This window comes from Typopeltis vanoorti, chromosome 2 (genome assembly GCF_054136105.1).
Source record: "Typopeltis vanoorti isolate ZY-2024b chromosome 2, IOZ_Tvanoo_1.0, whole genome shotgun sequence".
Classification (NCBI taxonomy): Eukaryota; Metazoa; Arthropoda; class Arachnida; order Uropygi; family Thelyphonidae; genus Typopeltis; species Typopeltis vanoorti.
In genome coordinates this window covers 30,595,626-30,609,930 of record NC_143550.1, presented here as the reverse complement: position 1 = coordinate 30,609,930, position 14,305 = coordinate 30,595,626, and the positions used below count along the sequence as shown (strand labels likewise).

The 14,305-nt window shown below is 35.9% G+C and overlaps 1 protein-coding gene across 1 annotated transcript in view; it reads left to right on the top strand.

Annotated features, from left to right (window-relative positions):
• gry (trafficking protein particle complex subunit 11 gry) overlaps nt 1-14,305 on the top strand; it is a 550,052-nt gene that overhangs the window by 420,067 nt on the left and 115,680 nt on the right. The gene's annotated exons all lie outside the window — the stretch shown is intronic.

The window sequence follows — 14,305 nt, the reverse complement described above, 5'->3', positions numbered from 1 at the left end:
TTGCCAGATGCTCAATTTCTGCTGTTTGCACTTTCTACAGATATTTTCATTATCACCGCTCATCAAAATTGGCATTCATAATTCCTTCACTTTTTTCTGAACCAGCTAAAACATATGCAGTGACTGTTCACCACCTCTTCACAATTCACCTTCAAACTTTCAGAATCATTTTTACCCCTCTTTGTCTTCACTGTAGTTCTCTGGAACAATCTTCTCCTCTTGTCTATTCCCTAAAGAGTATAATTTGCAGGTCTTCAAATCTAATGTTAGCATGTTTCTTCTTTCTCTATTTTCATCCATCCACAGTACTGTTGTGCTATAGTATTCATCAAGAAATTCAAAAGAAAAAGCAGTAACATTCAGAAATTTTTTAGAGTGAATGTCAGCTATAGGCACTTTCCTTTAGCACAACTAAACTATAAATACATTGATAAACCACAATAACTTGGTTTATTTAATGTAATAATTGAATTAATAACTAAAAGAATAACTCCAATATTTCTTCGTGGCATTCAGGATATCTCGAGAATAACTGTTAGGTTTGAAAAACAGCAAGAGAAGAGAAACAAAGATACAGTTAATGTTTAGTTTATAAGCCAATGCCAAGTTCCATGTGCATAAATTATTATGAATCTGTTTTGAGGTGGGAGGATTATTTCTGTGGTTCTAAATTCTGGAAGAGTTAGGAAGTTTATCTAATTGTGTTTATGATGAAAATATGAGTGTCATTTCTGCTATTCATATTTTCATCATAAACTTCTAAAGAATCAAAATTTCCTTTGAATTGTGTTATAATGACTGACTATGAAAAAGCAAGACAGAGAGTGTGAAAAACAGGAACTGAATAACCAGTAATCGTGAGTAATTGTAAATGGCAACAATGTTAAAATTAAATAAAAAAATAAAAGTGTAAGAGGACTGATTCTAATTATTTTCAAAGATAAACATTCACAATTTTTGATAGACTAAGTTATTATTGCTAATTCATGTGTTGAGGCCTAGGTGCTGGGAGGACATCATGTTCGAGGTTGAATGGAATATTTACAGCTAGGAAAGCACTAGGAAAGGATTAAAAACTAATTTTAATGCTTTCAATAATTACAATTAAAATTAGACGTCTTCAGGGATTACAATTAATTTTTGTAACACACACTCAAATATAACACAATACTAAGTGAAACACGTGGGTGACTCTAAAGTCCTATCTAGGTGGTCTCCCTCAATGGACATTTGTAGGTGGCCTAGGATGTAAAGTGGGACCTCTGATAATTAATGTTGCCCAGATTTTGGGAAGTTTTATGCAACTGCATTTATTTAAATTTGGTTGATTTCTGAGTACAGCTGCAGATTCTAAAAACAGTCTTTCTTTATTGAATTTACTATGGTGGAGCATGGTGAATCTTCTCCAGGAGATTCATTGGGTTGTATCCAACCCACTGGATCTGCAAACAAACAAAACATGGTCTGCAAGGCCAGATTGACCATAGTCATTATTGCAGATGTATGATTTGTGTTCTTCTAAATGGACAGATGCTGATCTACCTGTCTGTCCGAAGTAAGCCAGCTTGCAGAACGAAGTACTTTATATACTCCAGGCACCAAGGGAGGGGGGAGCTGATATTTGGTAGAATGGATAAGGGTAGCAAGTTTATGGTGGGGTTTAAAATCTGTATAGAGGTTGTACTTTTTTAAGGACCTGGCTATTTTTTCTGCCATGAATGTAGGGAATGGTGATGGCATTTCTGAAATCCTTCTGAAGAGATGGGCAGGGAATGGGGAAGGAACAGATTATTTTTTTTAATTCTGTAATTGCTGTAGTCATTGGAAAGGAAGGTGTTGTGTATGTGGTTGAGTTCGGTTGAAAGGGAGATTCCACTGGAACAAAGATTGTGGGCTCTGTTGGTTAGAGTTTTATTATTATTATTATGTGACACTTCCAGGGAGTCCAAAGACTCATCGAGGGAGGGTACCTGTGGACCAAATTTACTACAAGAGTAAATTTGGTCCACAGGGTAAAATATATTACCATCATCATCATCAAATTCCTGCCATGTACCCTCAAGGGATGTACAGGATATGATAGTACTACATGAAAAATTTACATCATTACTAACTTCCTATCTACAATTTTCCTACAAATCGGTCTGCTACTTGTCAAGACTCCAACATTATCAGGTCTTATATTTCTATCGTCTAAGGCACTTTGTACCGTATCATTCCACCTTGGTCTTCCTCTGGGTCGTTTTGCTGCCAACCTGGCAGAGAACACTTGTTTTGCTAATCTTTCTTCGCCCATTCTGTTTAAGTGACCACACCACCTGAGATTAGCTCTGCTAATGCATTCCTGGATGCTGACAATGTCAAGTTCTTTCCTAATATCCTCGTGTTTAATGATATTTCCATTGAAGCCATCTGTTCACGCCTCTAATCTTTCTCAGGACTCTCATATCTGCGGTCTTTGGTCAAGTGTTTTACTTCTGACCCAGCTCTCAGATCCATAAGTTAAAACTGGTTTGAACACTGATGATATACAGCTAATTTAGTGTTCTGACTAATATTTCTTTATTCCATATGAATTTATTCAATTGACTTCCCACCATACCAGCTTTGCTGATTCTGTTGTCTATTTCTATATTTATTTTACCATCTTCACTAAAAATCGTTCCTAAATAGCTGAAATGTTTTCCTTGTTCCACAGGTTCTCCATTCACAACACAGTTGATATTTTTAACAATTCAACCTATTTAAATTGTCTTTGTCTTTTTAATTCTGACTTTTATACCATATCTATTACAACAGTTATTCAATTTAGTCAGGAAATCTTGCAAACTTGTAGCAGATTTATTTAGAAATATAACATCGTCCGCATAAAGCAAAGAGCATACATTAACATCTCAAATTCTGATATCATGTTTAATACCACTTTCCTTCATAATGTGATCCATATAGATAATGAATAACAGAGGGGGATAATGTACATCCTTGTCTCACACCAGATTTAACATTAAACCATCTTCCTGTACTTCCTTCAATTCTAACTGCTGACTTGCAACTCAAATAAAGACTAAGTATTGCTTGATATAATGCCCCATGGACACCATATAATTGTAGCATATTGAATAGCTTCTCTCTTGGCACCTTGTCATATGCCTTTTCCAGATAGACAAAACTTAAATACAGATCTTTGTTATATTCCCATGCTTTCTCAACTATTTGTCGTAAAGTGAAGATCTGATCCTGACAGCCTCTATTTGGCCTGAATCCAGCTTGTTCTTCACCAAGCTTTTCTTCCACAATTCTTCTCACACGTTTCTCAAGTATACTGGCATAAATCTTGCCAGGAACACTCAGTAGGGAAATACCTCTGTAATTCTCACATTCAGTTTTATTTCCCTTTTTATATATGGGTAATATGAGAGCTGTACTCCAATCATCGGGAATCCGTCCCTCTGTCCAGGCTTTCTGAACCATGCAGTGCAGCCGCTGTAAGACTTTTATACCACCATACTTCAGCATTTCTGGTCAAATATCATCTACTCCTGCTGCATTTCCACATTTCAAGCCTCTGATGGGGTTTCCATACTTCAAATATGGATATGTATTCCTGACTGCATGCCTGGTCAGTGTTTTTTACCACTGTGCTGTCATCACTGCTTGTTTCATTTAGCAGTTTTTCAAAGTAATTACTCCATTCTTCAAGGATATCTTTTTCTCCCGTTTTCATGTGACCTTTATCATCTCTAACTCCTTTTGCAGCATTCTTTCCTCCATTCCTAAGCTTCTTCAACAACCTCCAGAATATTTTGCCATCTTCTTGATATGTATTTTCTATTTTCTTGCCAAAGTCCTCCCATGACTTTTGTTTAGCTAGTTTTACACAATGTTTAGCATTCTTGCATTTGTCTCTGTATTCTCTAAGAGCACAAGCTGACTTATTTGCCAGGAACTTTTGATATGCTCTCTTCTTTTCCTTCACTGCCTCTTTAACTTCCTGTGTCCACCATGGAGTTCTAATTTTTCTATCCTTGCAGACAACTTCACCACATGCTTCTCTAGCTGAATCAATCAGGGCTTTCTTCAAGACTTGCCACTGAATCTCCAAGGTTTGATTCCTGTTCTCAAACTCTTTTATTTTTTTTTCAATAAACTTTGTGTATTTTAGTCTACAGTTCACATCTGAGAGCTGCTCAACTTTTATTCGCTTTAAAACTTTCTTACGTGTTATTCTTTTCAATAGGATAAAATTTCAAATCCTCTGTACACTCTGGTGTCCTGCACCAGGCAGAAAACATCACTATCAGCAATAACATAGTCAATAAGACTTTTCTTATTTCTTGCCTCTTCTCTCCATGTGAATTTGTGCACATTTTTATGTTGGAACATGGTGTTAGTAATAACCAGTTCATGTCCTGAGCAGAAATCCAACAAATATTTGCCATCTGTTAGCTTTGCTCTTTTCTCCAAATTATCCCAAAATATTTTGTATGTCTGACAATCATTTCCTACTCTGCTATTTAGATCCCCAACAAGGACCAACTTTTCCTTTTTCATTGTGTCAGTTGCTTTTTCTAAAGCTTCAAACAATTCCTTCACTTCTACCTTAGTAGAACCTTCTGTGGGACCATAGACACAAATAAGTCTCATTGTCCAGTTCCCCATTCTCATATTTGGCCACATTACTCTACTTGAGACTGACTGCCATTCAAGAAGATTAGCCTCGTATTTTGTGTTGAATACTATGGCTACTCCTTCTTTTCCTTGATCGTCATTGCCTGGGTAAAATATATTAGGAGTGTAAAAAACTTAGAACAAAAGAATGTTCGGCACAAGCTATTACAACTATGGATGGTCAAAATATAACAGTTGAAAAGGGGGACAATTGATCATCTCACTCCCATCCACCAAATAGAGAAGGAGCAGTGGCAGAGAATGTAAGACAAAATTTAAAACATATTGCCCAAGAATATCCTGAGCTTCAACCTGCTCAGATACTGCAAAATGAATTGCAGAGGGTGCCTTCAGATATTTTAAGCTTTTTTACCTGAACGAGAAAATTTAAAAAAATCCATTAAAAGAAAAAGATTACCTGATCAACCAGCTAATCCTGCATCACTTCAGGAGTTATTCCAGACAGATACACTAGAATTCTTCAGGGTGAAAAGTTTCTTCTGTATGATTCTTATACAGATCAAGTCATGAAAACAGGGTTATTGTGTTTGGAGTTAAAGAAAATCTACAGATTTTAATGAGCAGTAAAGAGTGGTTTCTTGATGGTACATTCAAAGTCTGCCCCAGTATTTTTCTACAAATGTTTACTGTTCTGGGAGTACTAAGAAGGCCTGGAATAAATCCAGAAGATGACAACAGTGTACTATGTATTCCATTAATTTATGCCTTATTAGCAAATAAAGAACAAAATTGCTATACTAAGATTTTGCATAGCATTTTATTTTCAGCTCATGATTTTGCAGTTGATGTTATGCAGCCAACTCGAATAATGTGCGACTTCGAATTGGGAATTGTAAATAGCGTAAGTGCTGTGTTCCCAATTTCAACAGTATCTTGCTGTCTTTTCCACTTATCCCAATCTTTGTACAGAAGGATTCAGGTTGAGGGGCTACAAAAACTGTATAACAACCCTGAAGATCGTCTACTAAAGGACGAATTACATATGCTACTGGCTTTAGCGTTTGTCCTTGTTGATGACGTTGTCGATGCTTTCATGGAATTGAGAGAAGAGGTCTGTGGTGATATCTTAACAATTTTTGATTACTTCAATGTGAATTGAAGAGCACAGGAAAGAAGACGTTCAACACCCCCTCATTATCCATGTATTCTATGGAACCAACATGAGTCCACTATTCATAATCAACAACAGACGAACAACCTGAGCAAAGGGTTCATAACCGCTTCCAGCAAGTAGTTGGAAAGCACCACACCAGTTTCTATTCAGCTATAACAGAGTTACAAAAAGAACAAGCTGACTCTGAAACAATGATATGTGAGATCAGAATGGGTAGAATAGTAAAGGCAGCACCAAAATGGAAATGGGCGGTTGTTCATAAGAGGATTAAAACCATTGTCCTATCATATCAAAGGTACAAAGAAGAGGACCGACGACTTGACTACCTCTGATATATTGGATACAATTTCACTTTTTAGTGAGGCAATAAATTCATGTGTCTTAAGTCTGAGTTTATTTTATTAAAAAGCTTATCTATTTTAGCATGACTTTCATTAATATTTTAGATTCTGTCATTCAGAAAAATGGTCAGGAATCAGATAAATCAGGTGGGAAACAGATGAGTGGCATCATTAAGAAATTGCAAGAGAAATGTCATTGCACCTACCAAGTGTTGTTTAATTTAAATATCAACGACTAGCTCAAGGGAATAATTCTGTTCCATAAAAGAGATTCCAAGACAAGATGTACCAAATTGTAGACTATTTAATATCTCCTAGAGTGTTAGTTAAGATATTGGTTAAGGACAGAATTCAGGAATGAGTAGATAGCAATATGATACTTTATTGGGAGGATAGCACAACTTTTTGAAGTAAATCTTTATAATTACTCACTTCCTAGAATGAAATGATAGCTGAGTTGCATAAGGGGAAATGGCTATGCCATGATGTCATACTTTGCACTGGCGTTTGATAGGAGTACTTGGCTATGCATATGAAGCTGATGAAATGATAAGATTGTGCTACAGAGTCCTTTGCTTAGGCTCAAAGATTAAGCATGTTGGGAGATTGTGATTAGCAAGGGTATGAGTACAGTTGCTATTTAATTTTCACTTTGTTGTTTAATTTGTACATCTGAAATTGTGTAAGACTGAGGTTAGCAGTGGCATGAGATCTAAAAATTTTGCTTAGAGAATGGTGAATGAGTGGCATGGGTCCCCCAGAAGCAGTTGTCAGTGTTTTGTCAATTAGTGGGTTTAAGGGGATATGTGATAGGCAATGTAAAAATAAGGGTTAGTCTGGTTCTCCTGCAATGAGTCTTCAGGCTTCATGAAGATGTCTGTGTAATAGTATGGATGATGTGAAGAGTCACTGACAGTATATCCTGCTGTAAATGTGGACAAAGCACAATATAAAGGTTAAGGTTCTATTTGTTCACATGTGATGAATGCCTAGAAGAGGTAAACAGCTTGGAATTCTTTGTTTAGGGGAAGAAAAAAAAACGAATACTTGAGCGAATCTTTATATGCTAGTGACAAAAGTCAAGGCCATATAAGGAGTAAGGGCTGCATTGTTGATATGTCATCTGCATATCTAATTATCAGAGAGACAATTGTGTTTGAAGTTTATTAAACACATGTTCTTCTAAATGAACTACTACATAATAATTTGTTAAGGGGGAAAAAGAATGTAGCTCACAGCAGTACCCTTTGGCTGTTTTTCATATGAAATAGGCAATATGAATTAAAATAGCTTGATGATTACAGGATAATTAAAGGATAATCAATTTAAGGTATCAGCCAAAGGAATGTTAATAAATAGCAATGTAGTCAAAGTCAATGATTTTATCAGGTTGTTGAGGTAACTTTTGACAGGAATGAGTACTGTTTTTTTAGATATGTTTTTGATGTCCAGTAAGGCAGCTGCTATGAAAAAAGAAGACGGATGTTTGGACAAGCAGTAGCAGGTTTTAGCAGCCACTGCAATTCATTTTGAGATGGGAAGAAAAAAAAAGTCTGATGTATGCAACTTACATGGTATATACCTACAGATTGGCAAACCGAATAGGCCAGGAAATTACTTCAGGTGGCCCACAAACCCACTATTTTTTATATTATATTTTTTTTTTAATTGCTTTTGTAATATGTATAAGTCCACTGCTAATTCATTATGAACATCATCATTATTTGCTGTCTTTTTTTTAGCATGACATGTTATAATTACATGTTATAATTTATTTTAAAAAATGCTTCTTGATTGTAATTCATTAAGAATATATTTTTATTGAGTATCTTTTGCTTGACAGTAACATGGAGAATTCATAATGTGACTGTGTAAGACAATTTGTCTGTTTAGAATGTATTTTAGTTTTGAGAAAAACCTTTCATAGGATACTTGGGTTGAAGATAAGGTTTAATACATATTTATAGGCTAAAAATATGTGCCTGCATTCCAATGAATATGTCCATAATTCTTGGGATCCAAGTATGAAAATTCTTCATAATGATTAGAGTTATAATTGTTTCAAAACTGGTGAGAGAATTCAAAATAGTTTCAGCTTTGTGATGTGCATGTTTGTTAAATTAATCAGATTCTGAATTTCATAAAAAGTTTGTTGTGTATCACAATAAAATGTAATATTTGTAGTAGTAAAATGATCAAAAATATATAACACTATCTTTCATCCACCAGCGTGTTTTTCTGAGAATTGAAGTGTACTTTAATTTATTAAATTCATGCTGCACATTATACATAGGTATGATTCTTGTCTATGATATTTCACTTAAGTTCAAAACATGCTCCTCATAGCACCGCATTTGCATTTGGCCTGATGCCTCATTGTTGAACCACACAGAACAGTCTTGTTTTATTTGCATATTTGGAGGTGTTGGTAGAGTTACCAGTTCATTTTTTTTACATTGATATTTAGATTTTTTAAGACATTCCAAACTAAATTGCACAGTGCATTTCTAGTTGTTGATGTGCAGTTGACTACTGCCACCAAACATTCATGGATGGTACTGTTTCTCACATATCTAGGTTCTGTTATCACTTCCATCAGTCATGTGACTCTGATGGAATTGATAATTGAATTGCAATAGCTTTGAAGAGTAATATCTCCAGATTTTCTTGTCCCTTTATATTCTTATTTCTGCCATGATGTTGTTTGCTTTTCTCTGCTACATCATGAACATGCAATTTTAGTATTCCATCAGATTTTCTAATAAGGAAAAGCAACTCCATGTTTGATATTTTAATTCAGTGATGTATGCAGCACCTTTTCAGTACCTTTATACCTGAGCACTCTTCCTTCCTGATCAATTTTATCATTTCAATTATCATCATCATCATCAAATTTCTGATATGTACCTTCAGGGAATGTACAGCTTATTATGGACATCATACTACATGATTAAATTGACACGATTATTATTCTCCTATCAACAATTTTCCTCCATATTAGTCCATTACTTGTTACCATTCCAATATTCTCATATGTAATATTTCGGTCTTCTAAGGCATGCATGACTGAATCAATCCACCATTTCAATTATTATCATTATATTGGTATCTCCATGGAGTCATGTCCGTGCAGTTAGCCTAGTAGCTGTGTGCTTCAAACGATATGCCTGGGGAAGGAGTGTTCTAGGTTTGATTCTCGTTGGTGACGTGAGGAGCTGAAGGATCTTCCTCAGCCATAGCCAAGTTAGCTGGTCTTGGGCATGGACAGTAGGGTTTTTCCCCCATTTTATCCTGGGGTTTTTTCATTCCATAAAGCAGGCAAACCGGCCTTAGAACTCAACACTACAGACATAGGATACTCCGGGACATGGGGCTTGACCACCTCATCCTGTGAACGGTTTGAGGTCCAATGATTAATAAATCCTTGAAACCGCAAGGTAAAAGAGGGAAAAGGAAGATGAGATGAGATTATTATATAGGTATCTCCATGGAGTCAGAAGACTCATTGTGGGAGACCCAAACTATCCACACAATATCTGTTATACCTCTTCTTGAACTTATTTACAGATGAAGCACTCATAACTGAGTCAGGCAATGCATTTCATGTATTCACCATTCTCCAAGCAAAAAATCTAGTCCTCACACCCTTGTTAACCACACTCTTACTTAATTTCCAGGGATGACCTCTTGTTCTTCCACCACTATCCCACTGCTGAAATATTTCACCTGCATCAATCTTATAAAAAAACCTTTTAGTAATTTAAATGTTTCTATCTTATCCCCTCTTCTCTGCCTATCAACTAACCTCTGTAATCCACAAACTCTCAGTCTATCACTTTAGGGAGCATTCCTTACACCACTCACCAACTTAGTCACTCTCCTCTGAACTTTTTTTACCACTTCCTCATATCCAAGGAATCCAGGCAACCAGACTTGAGCACAGTAATCCAGATGAAGTATCAATGCCTTATAAAGAGGAATAATAACTTTATCTCTGCATGTTAACGTGTTCTTCAATAACCAAGTAATTCTATAAACTATCTTGGACACCTTAGCAATATACCCTCTGAACTTCATCTCCCTATCCACTAACACCTCCAAGTCCCTAGCTTCATTAATCTCTTGGAGTACCATTCCATTAATGTGGTACACAACTGGTAATCATTTAATCCCAAAATGCATAACTTTACACTTTTCCACATTGAACTGACATCCATTTTCCAGCTTATTTAAATCATCCTGCAAGCTCTTTACATCAGCTTGGTGAATTATTGCACTATCCAACTTTGCATCATCAGCAAACAACTGAATATCTTCCTTCAGGTCATTTCCTATATCATTGATGTACAAATTAAACAATAACGGCCCTGAGACTCACCACTGGTAACCTGCTTCATCTCTGCTCCTCCATACACTATTTTCTGGTATCTCTCCATGAGCCATTCTCCTATCCATATCACCAGTTTAATATCCATCCCCATTTGTTCTAATTTGCATAACAGTATTCCATGGGATATCCTGTCAAAAGTCTTAGCAAAATCCAGAAGTATCACTGTGTAGCCATTTCCCCGTCCAACTCGGCTGTCACTATATTATAAAAAGTTAATAAATTACTAAAGCAGGACCGACCTTAAACAAAAGAAAAATTATTATTATGTAACACATCCAAATCATTTTTGATTTGGATGTGTTACATAATCAATTTTCCATAATCAATTTGAGTCAATCCTACAACTGATTGACTCAAATTATCCTCAGCATAATTTGATGATTTCATTCTGACTTTTCAGTTTGCTGTCTTGTAAATAAACTCAGCTGATCTCTTTGTTTAGTTCTTAAAATATATGCTTCAGTAAGATATGCATGAGTTTACACACAGAATTATACAAATTGTTGCAAAAGTACCAAACAAAATGAACAACATTTTTCAATTTCAGTATTATATGTTAACCAGTGCCGATGTATATTATCTTGTTGAGCATGTTTTTTTGTAATTTAATTTCATATTGAAATTGGATTGCCATCATGATCAATTTCCTGATATGAACCTGTACATATCAAAGTGGAGAAGTTGGCTTTTGATGACCTTTGTCATTTTTGAGAATATCAAGATGAAGGCAGTGGGAGTTTGATGACTGACTTTTTTTTTTAAGGAACAGGTAAGATAAAAGTTAGTTTACATACTGTTGGATAGATGCCAGGTTAAAACAGTTTGAAATGGTGATAGGACAGGGATCAATTCAAGAACACAAGCTCTTCACACTACTGGAGTTATACCATCTAGGCCACAAGCCTTATTAGTATCAGTGCTATTGAGTAGCTTCTGATGTCCTTATGATGGAAAATCAAAGGAGGCATAGTGTGGATGGTTTGTGGAATAGTGGAGAAGATTTGCTTTATTGTCTAAACCAGATTTCAAAGAGAAGACCAATTCCAAAAGGTATGCCTTATCTTCAGGCGATGCTGTCATTGTTCTATCAGAATAAGAGAAAGGTAGAAACATAGTACAGAAGTTCTGCTCAATAGCGACAGGAGGCCAACCTAGTGCATTTGACCCATACAAAGTCTGCTTTAGATTTGCTGATGCTTTTTCTTGCAGTTGGTTTAGTGAGAGGCTAATTTTTAGCTTCGACTGACTGCTTTGGCACATTTGTTAGAAAATTAAGGCTTGGATATTATTTAGGAATTTTGGGTGAAATTGAGAAATAAAGGTACTCATCCCAGCATGAATAGTTTTGGTTATTAGATCAATGCAAGCGCTTCAATCAGAGGAGTGGAAATAATGTGTTGCATGTTTTTTCACTTGGTTATGCTATAAATTAAAGATGCCAAGAAATTATATTCTTGGTTTAATCCTTTATCCATGTGTAAGCAAACAGTTTGCCTGTGAATTATCTTCATGACTGGGCTACTTGCATATAGAACTGTGTATAATTTCGAGTATGTATGATGCTATGCATTATGGAAAGGGTCACTATCCAGACCAGTTTTGAAACTTAGGTAAGTAGTAGTCATAGAGGATGCCATTTAGGATTCAGTAATGAATAAGAGATTGGCTTTGGATGTCTAGAAGTGGTGGTGGCCATAGTAGATGTTGATGAAGTCTATAGAAGTGATTTTTACAATGAAATTGTGTGGTATTTTTTGTCATTTTTATACAATATTTGCATTGAGTTTTTTTTTTCCATTGAATCCAAACACAAATACAATATTTGTATTTGTGTTGGATTTTTGTAGGAGATTTTTTAACCACAGTAACACTACAATTTTTATGCTGTTTATCATGTTAGAATATTAGGAAAATTTGTAGAAAAGAGAAATGCAGAATGGGTGAAGGACTTGTGGACACAACTCCACATAGGGAGTGCCCAGATCCCAACAGTGCTCCTGCAAGCTGCTGTACTTGGACTCCCACCAGGCACAAACTGGCAGAGTAAGCAACAGTATAATTATTTGTCACTTGAATGAAAAGCCTCTCAAAGAAGCATTACCAACAGGCAACAGGTTCAAACGCATGTATTATCTGGCAGCCAGTCTGCGGAAACTGCTTTACCCTCAAATGGAGGAAGTTACTGGTACAGAAGTAAAGCACTGGAGACTTTACTCTAGAGACAAAAGGTGGCAATAGCTACTTCATGCGTCCAATAAGCAGGGTGATGGTGTTTCACCAAACTGACTGAAATTTTCAAAATATACAGGCTGAAATCTTCCACGTTTATTTATTGAATCTGGGTAATTCAACAAAGGAAGCGTTCTGTAAGGTAATTTATGCCACTTTAATCAATATAATAAAGTTCAAAATAATCCAGTTGGGAGTATGTTATTGCTTAATGGTCAAATCTAGAAAACTGGGAGGAGACTTCCACATAACCTTTAAGAATTGCATGGAAACCGACTAGGGCTTCTGACTTAATGTCCAATCCTCACTTGATGTGGTGTGCCCCATTAGTAGGTATCATCTGGATGCTGAACAAGCATGAGCTGGCAATTTGGGACTTAGATGCCCACATTGTATTCTGTATCATCTTAAACCGCACACAAACATGATGGTACAACTTGAGAGAATTTCAGACCAGTTGGGCATTGCCAGGTTAAACAAGGAACGAGGGGAAGTGAAAAGCCAGGTACTGTAACAAACGCAGACTTCAGCAGATTTGAAGGAAGGCACCATCAGCATACAAAGTTTCAACAGAAGTCAAACTAGCAAAGTCTACAGTATCGCCAGGGCATATGGTGTTACTGAGACATAGAAACTTAAAAGAGGCAAGATCTACTAAATAATAAATATAGGATGTTTTGTTAGCAAAATAATGATGATTGAGTAAAGGAAGGAGTAGCAAAAACATTCAACACTAAACATGAAGATGAACCTTTTGATTGGAAGGCAATTTCAAGAGGAGTTATGGGTGCAAACTTCAAAATGGGGAATTGGACAATGAACATTATTTGTATCTATAGTCCCACAGAAAATTCTCTTAAGAAAGAATTGGAGAAATTTTTCGACTCATTACAGAGGGTAGCTGGATTAAAGAAAAGCAGAAAAGTCAATCATTATTGGAGATCCCAGCAAAAGGATAGGAATTTCATCACCTGGTGTGAGACTGCCTTACTTATTGGAGACCTGAAGTAGCTTACAAAATCCCATTTGCAATCTCTAGAGAAGGGTGTCCAGACTAGGTGTGTATATTATATATATATATATATGTTAAAGATACCAAGCTATTTTAAACCTGGTTTTACTCCATTTCCCAAGTAAGCAAACAGACAAACAAGTCAAGTTTGCGCCCGCAAGTGTTGCAAGTCTAACTAACCCTGCACGTCAACTAGACTTGCAATCTTCCAGACAGCACATCCTCCAGGAGATGTGCTTTATATATTTAAAGATTTATATATATATAAATCTTTAGCCCACCCATAGCATAGATGGATGGATGCTAGGAAAATTTGAAGAAATGGGTAAGAAATTAATAATAATAGTAAGTACCTGCTGGATTTCTGTTGAGGAAAACATCACGTTTCGATATAAAGATGTGCACAAGGTGGAGAAAAGACAAAAAATAAGAAAAGCCTTACTGTGTATGTATGTTATTGCTGATAGTAATATCGTCATGCTAGCTCGGGAAATACGAATATACAGGGGATTTGAAATTGAAAGTGATCA